Here is a 14,782-nt window from a genome sequence, read left to right as displayed (position 1 = left end):
TCCCTCTGTCCCCCAGGCTGGAGTGCAGCGGCACCATCTGGGATCACTGCAACCTCCGCCTCCCGGGTTCAAGCGATTCTCATGCCTCAGCCTTCCAAGTAGCTGGGACTATAGGCGCGCGCCACCACGCTAGGCTAATTTTTTGTGTTTTCAGTAGAGACAGGGTTTCACTATGGTGGTCCCAAACTCCTGGCCCAAGGGGATCTGCCCGCCTCGGCCTCTCAAAGTGCTGGGATTACAGGCGTAAGCCACCGCACCCAGCCTCTATCATATTACATTTCAAATGTATGCACTCGGAAGCATTGAAGTCAGTCTGTGCACTTTTGGTCAGGGATAGGTGAAAAACTACTTCAGACAGTGGCATGATAGTGCTTCTAGAAGATAGAAGAGAAGTGTTAGATCACCTTGAAGTAGTAGTACAAAGGTAGAATTCTGTCTGATTCCAACAGAAAACATCTTTTGCCTGCATAGTCAATTATTGTGTCCAAATACTGTGTCCAGTCAATAACTGTGTCCAATTCACTGAGCAACGCTTCTATCCATTTCATAATTCTTACTTGATATCTGAGATATATTCAATTCATTTTAGAAGTCTAACATCAATCTCAAAAAACAATGAAAGAAAGCTACTTTGATAAGAGACAAAGGGGAGAGGTGGGACTTCTTAATCAGAAAGCCGGTGAAATGCACTTGAAGGAAGTGAGAAATGAGCCATGTGGGTATTTTTAGAATAAACTCCAGGCAGAAGAAGCAGGTTACTAGAGTGCATGGATGGATGGAGACTTCACAGGGCACTTCAGCATTGGAGGGCCTAGGGCTCCAACCCAGCAGGCCTTCATCTGCTTTGCTGGCTGCAGAGACACTCAGGGTATATAGGTGAGAAATCTCTTCTTTTTTTTTTTCTTTTGTTTTTGAGATGGAGTTTCACTCTTATTGCCCAGGCTGGAGTGCAATGATGCAGTCTTGTTTCACTGCAACCGCTCCACCTCCTGGGTTCAAGCGATTCTCTTGCCTCAGCCTCCCAAGTAGCTGGGACTACAGGCGTACGCCACGACGCCCAGCTAATTTTTGTATTTTTAGTAGAGACGGGGTTTCACCATGTTGGCCAGGCTGGTCTCGAACCACTGACCTCAGGCGATCCACCCACCTCGGCTTCCCAAAGCACTGGGATTACAGGCGTGAGCCACCAAGCCTGGCCGAGAAATCTCTGCCGCTTTGTTATAAAGTTTTGGAGCTGCAAAATAAATAGCACTCGAATATAAAATTTTCTTTTTAATTCTTAGCAAGGCAATGTACTTCTTTTCTTTTTCTTTTCTTTTTTTTTTTTTTTTTGAGATGGAGCCTTGCTCTGTCACCCAGGTTGGAGTGCAGTGGCGCGATCTCGGCTCACTGCAAGCTCTGCCTCCCAGGTTCACGCCATTCTCCTGCCTCAGCCTCCGGAGTAGCTGGGACTACAGGCGCCCACCACCATGCCCAGCTAATTTTTTGTATTATTAGTAGAGACAGGGTTTCACCATCTTGGCCAGGCTAGTCTTGAACTCCTGACCTCGTGATCCACCCACCTCGGCCTCTCAAGGTGCTAGGATTACAGGCGTGAGCCACTGCGTCCGGCCCCAACATTTGTTTTAATGTTCAGATTCTCCCAGATGTCTGGACAGTGGGAACTCATTAAAGCTGTGGACTCTCTGCTTTTTTATGTCAATATTATTGATAATTTCATTACTTTCTAATCCAACAATATTTTCAGGCTCATGTTGTACCATTCCCGTCCCAGCCCCGGAATCAGCCTCTTTTCCAAGGAGCTCTGGTTTTCTTCAATAGATAGCAATGCTTGTAAATATTAGTAATCATTAGCTGTGCTCTTTTCTACTGGTAAATCATTGATTGTTAGGTCCTCTTGGGGAGAAAGCAGATACATACACATGCACGCACATATTTCTTTTTTTTTTTTTTTGAGACGGAGTCTCGCTCTGTTGCCCAGGCTGGAGTGCAGTGGCGCGATCTCGGCTCACTGCAAGCTCCGCCTCCCGGGTTCACGCCATTCTCCTGCCTCAGCCTCTCCAAGTAGCTGGGACTACAAGGCGCCCGCCACCACACCCGGCTAATTTTTTTGTATTTTTAGTAGAGACGGGGTTTCACTGTGGTCTCGATCTCCTGACCTCATGATCCGCCCGCCTCGGCCTCCCAAAGTGCTGGGATTACAAGCGTGAGCCACCGCACGCGGCCGCCTTTTTTGTTTTTTGTTTTTTGTTTTTTGTTTTTTGAGACAGAGTCTTGCTCTGTCACCCAGGCTGGAGTGCAGTGGCACGATCTCGGCTCACTGCAAGCTCAGCCTCCCAGGTTCATGCCATTCTCCTGCCTCAGGCTCCTGAGTAGCTGGGACTACATGTAGGGACCAGCCCCACAGGGTCGGTGGGTCTCTCCCTGCGTGCAGCGACGAGAGAGTGTAGAAATAAAGACACAAGACAGAGATAAAAGAAAAGGCAGCTGGGCCCGGGGGACCACTACCACCAATGCGTGGAGACCGGTAGTGGCCCCGAATGTCTGGCTTCGCTGTTATTTATTGTATACAAAGCAAAAGGGGCAGGGTAAAGAATGTGAGTCTTCTCCAGTGATAGGTAAGGTCACGTGGGTCACGTGTCCACTGGACAGGGGGGCCCTTCCCTGCCTGGCATCCGAGGCAGAGAGAGAGAGAAGACAAAGAGAAAGACAGCTTACGCCATTATTTCTACATATCAGAGACTTTCAGTACTTTCACTAATTTACTAGTGCTATCTAGAAAGCAGAGCCAGGTGTACAGGATGGAACATGAAGGTGGACTAAGAGCGTGACCACCGAAGCACAGCATCACAGGGAGACTGTTAGGCCTCCGGATAACTGCGGGAAAGTCTGACTGGTGTCAGGCCCTCCACAAGAGGTGGAGGAGCAGAGTCTTCTCTAAACTCCCCCGGAGGAAAGGTGACTCCCTTTCCTGGTCTGCCAAGTAGCGGGTGTTGTTGCTTGACACCTTTTTGCTACCTCTAGACCACGGTCCGCCTGGCAACGGGCATCTTCCCAGATGCTGGCGTCACCGCTAGACCAAGGAGCCCTCTGGTGGCCCTGTCCAGGCATAACAGAAGGCTCGCACTCTTGTCTTCTGGTCACACCTCACTATGTCCCCTCAGCTCCTATCTCTGTATGGCCTGGTTTTTCCTAGGTTATAATAATAGAGCAGGGATTATTATAATATTGGAATAAAGAGTAATTACTACCAACTAATGATTAATGATATTCATATATAATCATATCTAAGATCTATATCTGGTATGACTATTCTTGTTTTATATTTTATTATACTGGAACAGCTCGTGTTCTCGATCTCTTGCCTCGGTGCCTGGGTGGCTTGCTGCCCACATCTCCCCCTTTTTATTAACTAGGATCGCCATCGCCTTCATTGCGTGTCGTTGACTTTGGACTTGGTTTCGGACTCCTTGGAGGCATCTGCAGACTAAAAGGAGACTACATAAGCATACCAATATTAATAATGCCAGTAACAACAATGATCCTCTGAAGGGTTTGAACCATTGGAAGGGATTAAAATCAGATAATTGTTTAGTTATGCCTTCAAATATGTCTGAGCCAGGAACAGTGGATAAATGGGCTTGTGAAGCCTCAAAAATTTGCTCTTTAAGTTGTGAAATATCCAAGGTTAAGTTATCATCCCAGGGTTTTAAATGTCTTGAGACCTGTTCCCAGCTATATTGATCTTGATTATAAGCATAAGGCGTTATGCAGTAATCAGAAGTATTCCAATCACACTGTAATTGCATACGGTGTTCCGAATTCATAACTCTATCTCCCAGCCATGTTATACTTTGGTGGAGATCATTAATTTGATTAGCTAATTTTTGATCAATTTGAGCCTGAGAATTCCAAAGTCTGGAGGAGTTTTTTTTTCCATGCTTCGACATAGTGAGCAGTTTGAACAGAATTGTGAATGGCAACTCCAGCAGTTGCTGCTGTTGCAGTAACCGCAATTAGTCCTGCAAGGACTGCAATAAGAGTAAAAATAAATCTCTTTGTTCTTTTGAGGATACCTTTAAGAACTTCATTGACTATGTGAATAGAGGGGGAAGATTCCCATGGATGATGTAAAGAAACTGGTATCCATACCCCCTCCCTAGCCCTTACTAAGAGAATACTTGTAGTGGCATTAAAAGTTGCATCAATGCAAGTGAACAGCTTACAGTTATCACATTCTATAGTTTGTGCATTAGGAATAATAATTATATTTCCAACCAACAGCATGTAAGGGGGTTTGACACAGCTCCTGATGGGTATCACCCGTTCAGAACTGAGGGTGATGTTGAATGTGGGTGTTTTGGTATTAGTACGAAGGAGTTGATAGGTAGCGTTCCATATCCTTATTCCTGTCAGGGCTGCAGCTGATTTCCATAGTTCAGGATGTTCCGGGGTGACAAAGGGATGAATCATCTTTGGTCTAGGCGGAGCAATGCCTGCGTCCTTCCATTTAAATGGGTAAGGAGACACCCATTGTCTCAGCATGTAAGACTGCCATCTATGCTCTTTATAATCTAAGGAATGAATAAACTCCGAGCATAAGGTAGTTTTGCCGGAGCAATCTTGCCAATAATATCCTTTTGGAGCCAAATCAATAACAATACCCGTGGCTAGAGTTTGAAGTACAACGGCCTTAGGAGCATTACAATCATCCCATAAAATTGAAGTCACTTTAAAAGGCCCCTTTGTAGGTTTCTTTGGACAGTCTGGCAGTCCTTTTGTTTTATTACCTTTGGTAGTGAGAGGAATTCTCCATCCCTCATGTGGATTACGTTTGACAGTGAAAAGTTGAAGAGTTAGTACTGAACACATTATGCGATTGATAAGAATCATTTGTAAAGGACAGTACAGTCCACATCCAATTCTGGTAAGAATAAGCTAAACAGCCAGGCATCTTCCCAATGCATAGTGGTGGATATTTATAACCAATTGACAGATTTATGTACATACCTTCTTCTTCCGGTTGAGCTGGAAACTGATCATCATTAGGGACCGGCATGAATGCACTATTGTTAATGTAAACTTCTACTGGGGAGTCCATCCAGGAGACAGACCGAATTAGAGGGGGAAAAGGAACATATGCCCAATAAGTATAATTTTGAATTGCCCCAACCGGTGGTATACTTACCGCTGCACTGACTACCATAAAGGCAGCCAGAATTATATTACCGGTCGTTTTTGGGATTCCTTTTTCTGTTAAGAAATTTTCTGTTTGATGAGATAAAACTTTTATTTGACCCCATGTTGGTGGAGTTGAACGAGAGGTGTTGTAGGTCACATGGCGAGATTTTGCCTCAATGTGCAGGTCCTGAAGTGTATGTGTCAGGTGGTGAAAGTTGCTCTTTTGTTTCCGATGGGTCTTTGCCTTTTGTTTCTGGGAGCGTTTCATCTTTGGAGTTATGGTGCAATTTTAATTGTCGGGATGGAACCCACACGGGCTGTAGTCCTTTTCCTGGGGAAACACAAGCAAAACCCCTACCCCCAGTTATGACCGTGCCTAATTCCCATGTGTTAGTTTTTACATCCTTCCACCACACCCACATTCCTTTTTGTGGATCAAATTTATTTCCAGTGAAATGTTCTTCTGCGGCTGTGAAAGGTTGATTTCTTGTCAAGTTTAAGAAATTTAGTGTGAAAAGAGCCAGATTTAATTGGGCATGAGGAGTAACAGCATCTCCCTTTGATTTAGTTGCTTGTTTTCAAAGTTGATCTTTGAGTGTTTTATTGGCTCGTTCAACTAAAGCCTGTCCTTGAGAACTATAGGGGATGCCAGTTGTGTGAGTAATTGCCCAGGTCTGAGTAAACTGTGTGAAAGCAGCACTAGTGTAGCCGGGGCCGTTATCAGTTTTTAGTTTCTCAGGACAGCCCATAACCGAGAAACAGGGAAGCATATGTCGTTTACCATGAGCTGTACTTTCTCCTGTTTGACAAGTGGCCCAAATAAAATGAGAAAAGGTATCAATAGTTACATGTATAAAAGAAAACTTGCCAAAAGGAGGATAATGAGTCACGTCCATTTGCCAGAGAGCATTCTGTGAAAGTCCTCTAGGGTTAACTCCTGAAGACAGTGGCTGTAAAATTAACACTTGACAAGTAGGACAGTGACGTACAATGGTTTTAGCTTGTTTCCATGTAAGGGGGACCTTTTTTCGGAGTCCCGCAGCATTGACATGGGTTAAAGCATGAAAGTTTTCTGCATCTGTAAAAACGGGAGTAACTAATGTATCAGCTCTGGCATTTGCTGTCGAGAGAGGTCCGGGGAGAGGTGTGTGGGCCCGAATGTGAGTAATGTAGAAAGGGGAAGACCTTGCTCTGAGCACAGACTGAAATTTTTGAAAAAGAAAAAATAGGTTATCATCGGGCAAAAATTTGATTAAGGCAGTTTCAATGTTGCGAGCAACATGTACTACATGTGCTGAGTCAGAGACGATGTTAACTGGTTCAGGAAAATCTTCAAGGACAGCCATAACAGCAAGCAGTTCAGCTCGTTGTGCTGAAATAGCTCCTGTGTTAAGAACACGTTCTCCTGGTCCTGTATATGCTGCTCGGCCATTAGAGGAAGCATCAGTGAAAACAGTGACAGCTTCAGGTAATGGGGTGTTTCTAGTAATGTTAGGTAAAATCCAAGAAGTGAGTTTAAGGAAATGAAATAATTTTACATTAGGATAGTGATTATCAATTACACCCGGGAAACCTGCCAAATGCACTTGCCAAGCGATGCAAGTAACAAAAGCCTGTTGAACTTGTAATCGGGTAAGGGGAACAATGATTTTTTGGGGCTCTGTTCCCGAAAGATGAAGGAGACAAGAACGAGCCTGACCAATTAAGGTAGAAATTTGATCTAGATATATAGTTAGCGTCCGTAAAGAGTTGTGTGGAAGAAAGCACCATTCAATTAAATTATGTGCCTGAATAATGAGTCCTGTTGGAGAATGTTCAGTGGGAAAAATTAGTATTTCACAAGGTAAATGTGGATTCACTCTGGTAACCTGAGACTGTTGAATGCATTTTTCTATAAGTCGTAATTCAGAATCTGCCTCAGGAGTCAAAGACCTTTTACTGCGTAAATCAGGATTGCCCCGTAGTGCTGCAAAAAGATTAGACAGAGCATAAGTAGGAATGCCTAAGGAGGGATGAATCCAATTAATATCTCCAAGTAATTTTTGGAAATCATTTAGAGTTTTTAAGGAGTCTCGTCTGAGTTGAACTTTTTGAGGCTTAATAACCTTGTCCTCTAGCTGCATTCCTAAATAGTAATAGGGGGATGAAGTCTGAATTTTTTCTGGGGCGATAACCAAGCCAGCTGCTGTGACTGCTTGTTGTAATGCAGAAAAACAAGATATCAATACAGAACGTGAAGGTGCTGCACAAAGAATATCATCTGTGTAATGAATAATATAATATTGGGGAAATTTATCTCTAACTGGCTTTAATATGCATCCCACATAATATTGACAAATAGTAGGGCTATTGAGCATACCTTGAGGTAGAACTTTCCAATGGTAACGTGCTGCAGGAGCGATATTATTAAGGGTTGGAACAGTGAAAGCAAATTTTTCAAAATCCTGAGAGGCCAGAGGAACGGTAAAGAAACAATCTTTAAGATCAATAATGATAAGTGGCCAGTACTCAGGAATCATAGTGGGGGAGGGTAAACCAGGCTGTAATGTCCCCATAGGCTGAAGGACAGCATTTACTGCCCTAAGATCAGTAAGCATTCTCCACTTAACAGATTTCTTTTGGATAACAAAAACAGGTGAATTCCAAGGAGAAAAAGAAGGTTCAATGTGTCCCAATTTTAATTGTTCGAGAACCAAAATATGAAGTGCCTCCAGCTTATTTTTTGGAAGCGGCCACTGATCTACCCAGACAGGTTTTTGAGTTTTCCACATCAAAGGGATGGGGTCTGGAGGCTTGACAGTGACCACTTCTAAAAAGAATAACCAAGTCCTGTAGAGTCTGCTTTAGGAGTAGGTATGATAGGCTTAGTGATGCCTGTGCTGATTTTCCTAAACCCATACCTTGAACAAATCCCATTTTAGTCATCATATCTTTACTCTGCTGGCTGTAATTGCCTTTAGGAAAAGTAATCTGAGCCCCCCATTGATATAAAAGATCTCTTCCCCACAGATTAACAGGAATGGGTGTAATAAGGGGACGAATAGTTCCAGTCTGTCCTTCAGGGCCTGTGCAATGTAAAATTGTGGAGCTTTCGTATACCTCTGAAGCCTGACCGACACCCACTAACGCTGTGGAGGCATGCTCCTTTGGCCAGTGTCGGGGCCATTGATGTAAAGCTATAATAGAAACATCAGCACCCGTATCAATCATTCCCTCAAACTTTTTTCCCTGAATATGCACGGAGCACACAGGACGAGTGTCAGAAATTTTGTTGGCCCAGTAGGCCGCTTTACCTTGATAATCTGTGCTACCAAAACCTCCTTTTCTTGTACTAGAACTGGATGCCAAAGGAATGTAAGGAAGTATCAGGAGTTGAGCAATGTGGTCCCCTGCTGCTGCATTCCAAGGGACTGCAGAGCTAATGACAACATGAATTTCACCTGAATAGTCAGAATCAATTACACCAGTATGTACTTGAACACCTTTTAAATTTAAACTTGAACGTCCTAGTAGCAAACCTACACTGCCAGCCGGCAAGGGACCAAAAACACCTGTAGGAATAGCAATAGGTGGCTCTCCAGGCAACAAAGAAATATCTCTGGTACAACAGAGATCTACTGCTGCTGAGCCTGTGGTGGTGGGGGACAAGCATTGTACTGAGATTCGTGCTGGGGCTGAGCCATTAGATCCTGTGGGACAAATTGCTGAAGTGGGAATTGGGGTGGAGGTTGAATGGAATGAACTGGGAAGGCTCGGGTCTGGCTGGACGCCTGGGGCTGAGAGTTGAGGAATGCCCCATTGTTTAAAGGGGCCTGGGGCCGGCCCCTCATCCCGTTTCCCTGATTTTTAGAAGGCCGTAAAGGATTGCCATTAATATCAAATTTGGAATGGCATTGAGATGCCCAGTGAAAGCCCTTTCGGCATCGTGGGCATACAGTAGAAGGTGGGGTGTCCTGCTGCTGAAAAATTTTTTGTTGTTGTTGGTGATGTAAGGGACGGCGACCTGCACGCCGAGGGCAATTTCTTTTTGCATGTCCCTTCTGGCTGCATATGAAGCATTGGCCAGAGAATTGTCCAGGCATTCGAATAGAGGCCATAGCTTGTGCCATAATCATTGCTGTATGCAGAGTTCCTCCCACCCCTTCACAGGCTTTAATGTAGGAGGTGAGTACATCACCACCCGGTGGAATTTTGCCTTCGATGGGGGCGAATAGCCGCCTGACAATCTGGATTTGCTTGTTCATAAGCCATAAGTTCTACAACAAGTCTTTGGCCGTGGCTATCAGGAATAGCCTTTTCTGCTGAGTCTTGAAGACGAGCAATAAAGTCTGGGTAGGGCTCATGTTGTCCCTGTCTGAGGGCTGTGAAAGATGGGCACACTTTACCATCATCTTGAATTTTGTCCCAAGCATCTAAGCAACATTTTCGCAGTTGTTCAATAACCCCAGCATTTAGTATAGTTTGGTGTCGGATTGCAGCCCATTGACCCATTGCCAGTAACTGGTCAGCCGTAACGTTAACAGGAGGATTAGAGCCCTGATTAAGATGAATGCGTTCCTGGACAGCATCAACCCACCAAGTCCTGAATTGTAAATACTGAGATTTAGATAAGACTGACTTTGCTAAAAGTTCCCAATCATAGGGTACCAAAGGTTTATCTTCTGCTAAGGCTTTTAATGTGGAATGGACAAAAGGAGAGTTGGTGCCATATTGTTTCACTGATTCCTTAAAATCTTTGAGGAATTTAAAAGAAAAACTTTCCCAAGTAGCAGGGCATAGCTGGACCTGGCCTGGACGTATGGGGTCAGGCTGAACTACCGCCTGAACAGCGGGAATGCCAGGTATCTGCTGTGCCCCAGGAGCAGGCAACTGCGGAGCCTGATTATTTCCCTGAGCAGCCTGATTTTCGGGCTGAGGGGCTTGATTATCAGCCTCTTGATCTTGTTGAGCTGCAGGGTCAGCCGCCTGCTGGGCAGGATCAACAACAGGCTGTGAGTGGTTTTGCACTGTTGGGGTGGCAGGTACTGGAGGTTGTAAAATTACAGGAAATTGCCAGGCTTTGGGATCCACATATTCCCTTGCCTGAATTACAGCCCTCATAAGCGGAGTGTCATTTTCAGGGATGTGTGTAATTTGTCGCTTATGAGCGGCAATAGTAGTATTAGCAACAGCAGTTGTGACTGGACCAGGAGCAGGAAAAGGTGTAGAATTTTGAATAGAAGGAGAGTTGAGAAACTTAGAGCCAGCTTGAGACCAGATTACCTGCTGAGCAGGTCTTTCATGGGCCTGAAAACCAGGCTGCCACGGCAAGTGCAGACCAGGCTTCACAGGGGCCTGTGACTCTATCCGAGTCCGATTTGTAGGAAGTGGACGAGGCTTCAAGGGAGCCTGTGACTCTAACTGAGTCCGATTTTCAGAAAAGGATCCAGGCTTCAAGGGAGCCTGTGACTCTGAGTCCGATTTTCAGTAAAGGAGCCAGGCTTCAAGGGAGCCTGTGACTCTAACTGAGTCCGATGAGAAGAAATGGGATTGAGGGCCTCCCTACCGGGCCGAGAATTGGGAGCCTCTTTTCCTGGTTGTTCAGATAGCGGAGCCTCTGTACCAGGTTGCATAGGAACATAATTTATAGACTCGTTTTCAGGCTGCCTGATCTTATCCGCTATTTGCACAGCGGCAGCGTTAAAAGAGGGAGGAGAGACAAGAGGGTCTGGCCGCAATGGCTGTTGATATATTTCAGCTGAGTTTTGCTGGTTGGGGGAAATGAGTGCATTTAGGTCAGTTAAAAGCTCATCGTAAAGCGACAATGGGGGTGCGGTAGCCTCTGGTGTGGGTGGCGGCGGCACAGGCACATCAGAGTGAAAGTCCTCCTGTGAAATTATGTTCTCAATTTGTGAAGTATCATCAGGGGAAAGAGAACTGAGAACTTCCTCAGTCTCCTCAGAGGAGAGGTAGGAGGGATCAGTCTCCATGTTGTCCTCCTGAGTCTGTAAGGAGTCTAAGACAGAGCGAACCGAAGCCCAGATTGATCAAATGGTGGGTGGGATAAAATGTCCCCCTTTATGAGCAATTTTGAATTGTTTGCCAATCTCATCCCAATCTTTAAGTTCTAAAGTTCCCTCAGTTGGAAACCAAGGGCAAAGAAGATCTACAACCTCAAATAATTCAATTAACTTTTCAGTAGAGACTTTAACACCTCCTTCTTTAAGAAGAGTTTTTATAAAATTTAAATAAGCCGAGTACTTTGTACTGGCCTGTCCCATGGTGTCCCCGGAACACTCTGAGTGCTGTAGCTTACCACCAAATTTATTGACCGCAATTCTCAGGAATCTCTCGTTGAACTCCTCCGCTGATCCCGCAGTCAGGGTGCAACTTCACACAGCGAGGGAGAGCCCCACGTCGGAGCGCCAGATGTAGGGTCCAGCCCCACAGGGTCGGTGGGTCTCTCCCTGCATGCGGCGACAAGAGAGTGTAGAAATAAAGACACAAGACAAAGAGATAAAAGAAAAGGCAGCTGGGCCCGGGGGACCACTACCACCAATGCGCGGAGACCGGTAGTGGCCCCGAATGTCTGGCTTCGCTCTTATTTATTGTATACAAAGCAAAAGGGGCAGGGTAAAGAATGTGAGTCTTCTCCAATGACAGGTAAGGTCACGTGGGTCACGTGTCCACTGGACAGGGGGGCCCTTCCCTGCCTGGCATCCGAGGCAGAGAGAGAGAGAAGACAAAGAGAAAGACAGCTTACACCATTATTTCTACATATCAGAGACTTTTAGTACTTTCACTAATTTACTACTACTATCTAGAAAGCAGAGCCGGGTGTACAGGATGGAACATGAAGGTGGACTAAGAGCGTGACCACTGAAGCACAGCATCACAGGGAGACTGTTAGGCCTCCGGATAACTGCGGGAAAGCCTGACTGGTGTCAGGCCCTCCACAAGAGGTGGAGGAGCAGAGTCTTCTCTAAACTCCCCCGGGGAAAGGGTGACTCCCTTTCCCAGTCTGCCAAGTAGCGGGTGTTGTTGCTTGACACCTTTTTGCTACCTCTAGACCACGGTCCGCCTGGCGACGGGCATCTTCCCAGATGCTGGCGTCACCGCTAGACCGAGGAGCCCTCTGGTGGCCCTGTCCGGGCATAACAGAAGGCTCGCACTCCTGTCTTCTCGTCACACCTCACTATGTCCCCTCAGCTCCTATCTCTGTATGGCCTGGTTTTTCCTAGGTTATGATTATAGAGCAGGGATTATTATAATATTGGGATAAAGAGTAATTACTACCAACTAATGATTAATGATATTCATATATAATCATATCTAAGATCTATATCTGGTATGACTATTGTTTTATATTTTATTATACTGGAACAGCTCGTGTTCTCGGTCTCTTGCCTCGGCGCCTGGGTGGCTTGCCGCCCACAACTACAGGTGCCCGCCACCATGCATGGCTAATGTTTTGTATTTTTTTAGTAGAGACGGGGTTTCACCGTGTTAGCCAGGATGGTCTCCATCTCCTGACCTCGTGATCTGCCCGCCTCGGCCTCCCAAAGTGCTGGGATTACAGGCGTGAGCCACCGTGCCCGGCCACATGCACACATTTCTATACAAATTTATTTCTACATCTATATTTACAGCTACAAAGACTTGAAAAATTCAGACATTTGAAATGACTCATGGGACTGAAAGCACTCTCTCGTAAGGCTTTTATTTAAATATAAAGCATACAGTACAGCTAGAGAAAGAACAGTCCAGCATCAGGGCTCAGAAAGATCTGGACACATGACCCTCAGGATTCTTATTCACAAATGGACATGCTTTATCCCTGGACTGTGCCACTAATATCTATGGGATGGAGCTTGATTCCAGAAGAATTAATAACAGAAATTCCCAGTAGGGACTTTTATGTCCCTCTGGCTGCATGACCCAAGCCAACCTAGCTATTTATGCCAGGTAAAAGCCAGCTGTAAAGACACGAAAAAATTTCAGAGTTTAAGCAGCACATTGTAACTCCCACTGCCTTTCTTTGCTAAAAGTCAAACTAGATATCCAGGTGTCCCCAGAGATAAGCATAAAATTGTCCTATTCCAGTTATAAAGTGTATCTATTCTCCACAGTCATCCCTTTGTTGGCTTGGTATTTTTAATTACAAATCACTCCTTAACATTACCCTACATCATTTTCACTATTTATAGAACAGAACAAGCAAAAAGGGCAGCTGTCAAAATACTTTGTGTGCATTATCGGAGAAGTGGGTATTGCTTCAAAATATTTCAGAAAATGAAATAGCCCAGCACAAATGTTCATAATCATGCACAAGATTGGCTACTCTTTTACCTCCTTCCATCATCAACTTTAAGAACAGTATCAATAGATTCATTCAATTCAAAGTTAATTCTAGTTCCTCTCCTAGCCAATATTTTCCACGGATAGAACATCTTATAATTGTTTTAATTCAATTTCTCACTTGATTTTATAATCTATATCAGTATTATCATAAGCTTTGTTTGAAATGTGTTAGTCAATTTGTGATGCCATAAAGGAATACCTGAAATTGGGTAATTTATTAAAAAAAAAAAGAGGGAGATGTATTTGGCTCACAGTTCTGCAGACAGTACATGAAGGAAAGTGCCAGTATCTGCTTTTGGTGAGGGCCTTACAATTTTGGCAAAAAGTGAAGGAGAGCCAGCGTGTCACATGGTGAGGGAGGGAGCAAGAGAGGTAGGCAGGAGGTGCCAGGCTTTTCTAAACAACCAGATCTTGCATGAATTCAGTGAGAACTCACTCACTACCATGAGGACAGCACCAACGCATTCATGAGGCATCCACCCCCATGACCCAAAGACCTCTGACTAGGCCCACCTCCAACGTTGAAGGTCACATTTCAACATGAGATTTGCAAGGAACATACATCCAAACCATATCAGAACCCATCAAATTAATTTTACCAAATATACCAGTATTACACCAAATAGCAGATAACATTATGAGTCTGATCATGATCATTACAAAATAAGTCAAAATTACAGTATATTCTCCACCTTTCCTCCAAATTGGGGTTCTTGCCCGTATACCAAATATATATGTTTTTTAGACATAGGTTCTCACTCTGTCACCCAGGCTGGAGTGTAGTGGCACCATCATGGTTCACTGCAGCCTCGAGTTCCTGGGATCAAGTGATCCTCCCACCTCAGCCTCCCAAGTAGTAGCTCATATACCACATATTGTCCTACAAAAGGGTTTAAATCCAGGGCCAAGTATCATCCAGAGAATTTATTTTTATTTATTTATTTGACTCTCGTTTTGTCACCCAGGCTGGAGTACAGTGGCATGATCTCGACTCACTGCAACCTCTGCCTCCCGTGTTCAAGTGATTCTCTTGCCTCCACCTTGAGTAGCTGGGATTACAGGCACCTACCACCACGCCTGGCTAATATTTGTATTTTTTTTTAGTAGAGATGGGGTTTCACCATGATGTCCAGGCTGGTCTCGAACTCCTGACTTCGAGTGATCCACCGGCCTTGGCATCCCAAAGTGCTGGGATTACAGGTGTGAGCCACCATGTTCAGCCTATCCAGAGAATTTAAATGTTCTTCTGAGGGCAGAGTAA

The 14,782-nt window shown here is 44.8% G+C and overlaps 1 protein-coding gene across 1 annotated transcript in view; it reads left to right on the top strand.

Moving 5' to 3' along the window:
- Positions 1-14,782, top strand: part of ZNF776 (zinc finger protein 776) — an 81,766-nt gene that overhangs the window by 29,152 nt on the left and 37,832 nt on the right. The gene's annotated exons all lie outside the window — the stretch shown is intronic.

The sequence above is a fragment of the Nomascus leucogenys genome, chromosome 10, assembly GCF_006542625.1.
Source record: "Nomascus leucogenys isolate Asia chromosome 10, Asia_NLE_v1, whole genome shotgun sequence".
NCBI classification, from domain to species: Eukaryota; Metazoa; Chordata; class Mammalia; order Primates; family Hylobatidae; genus Nomascus; species Nomascus leucogenys.
This window is presented reverse-complemented; position numbering and strand designations above follow the sequence as displayed.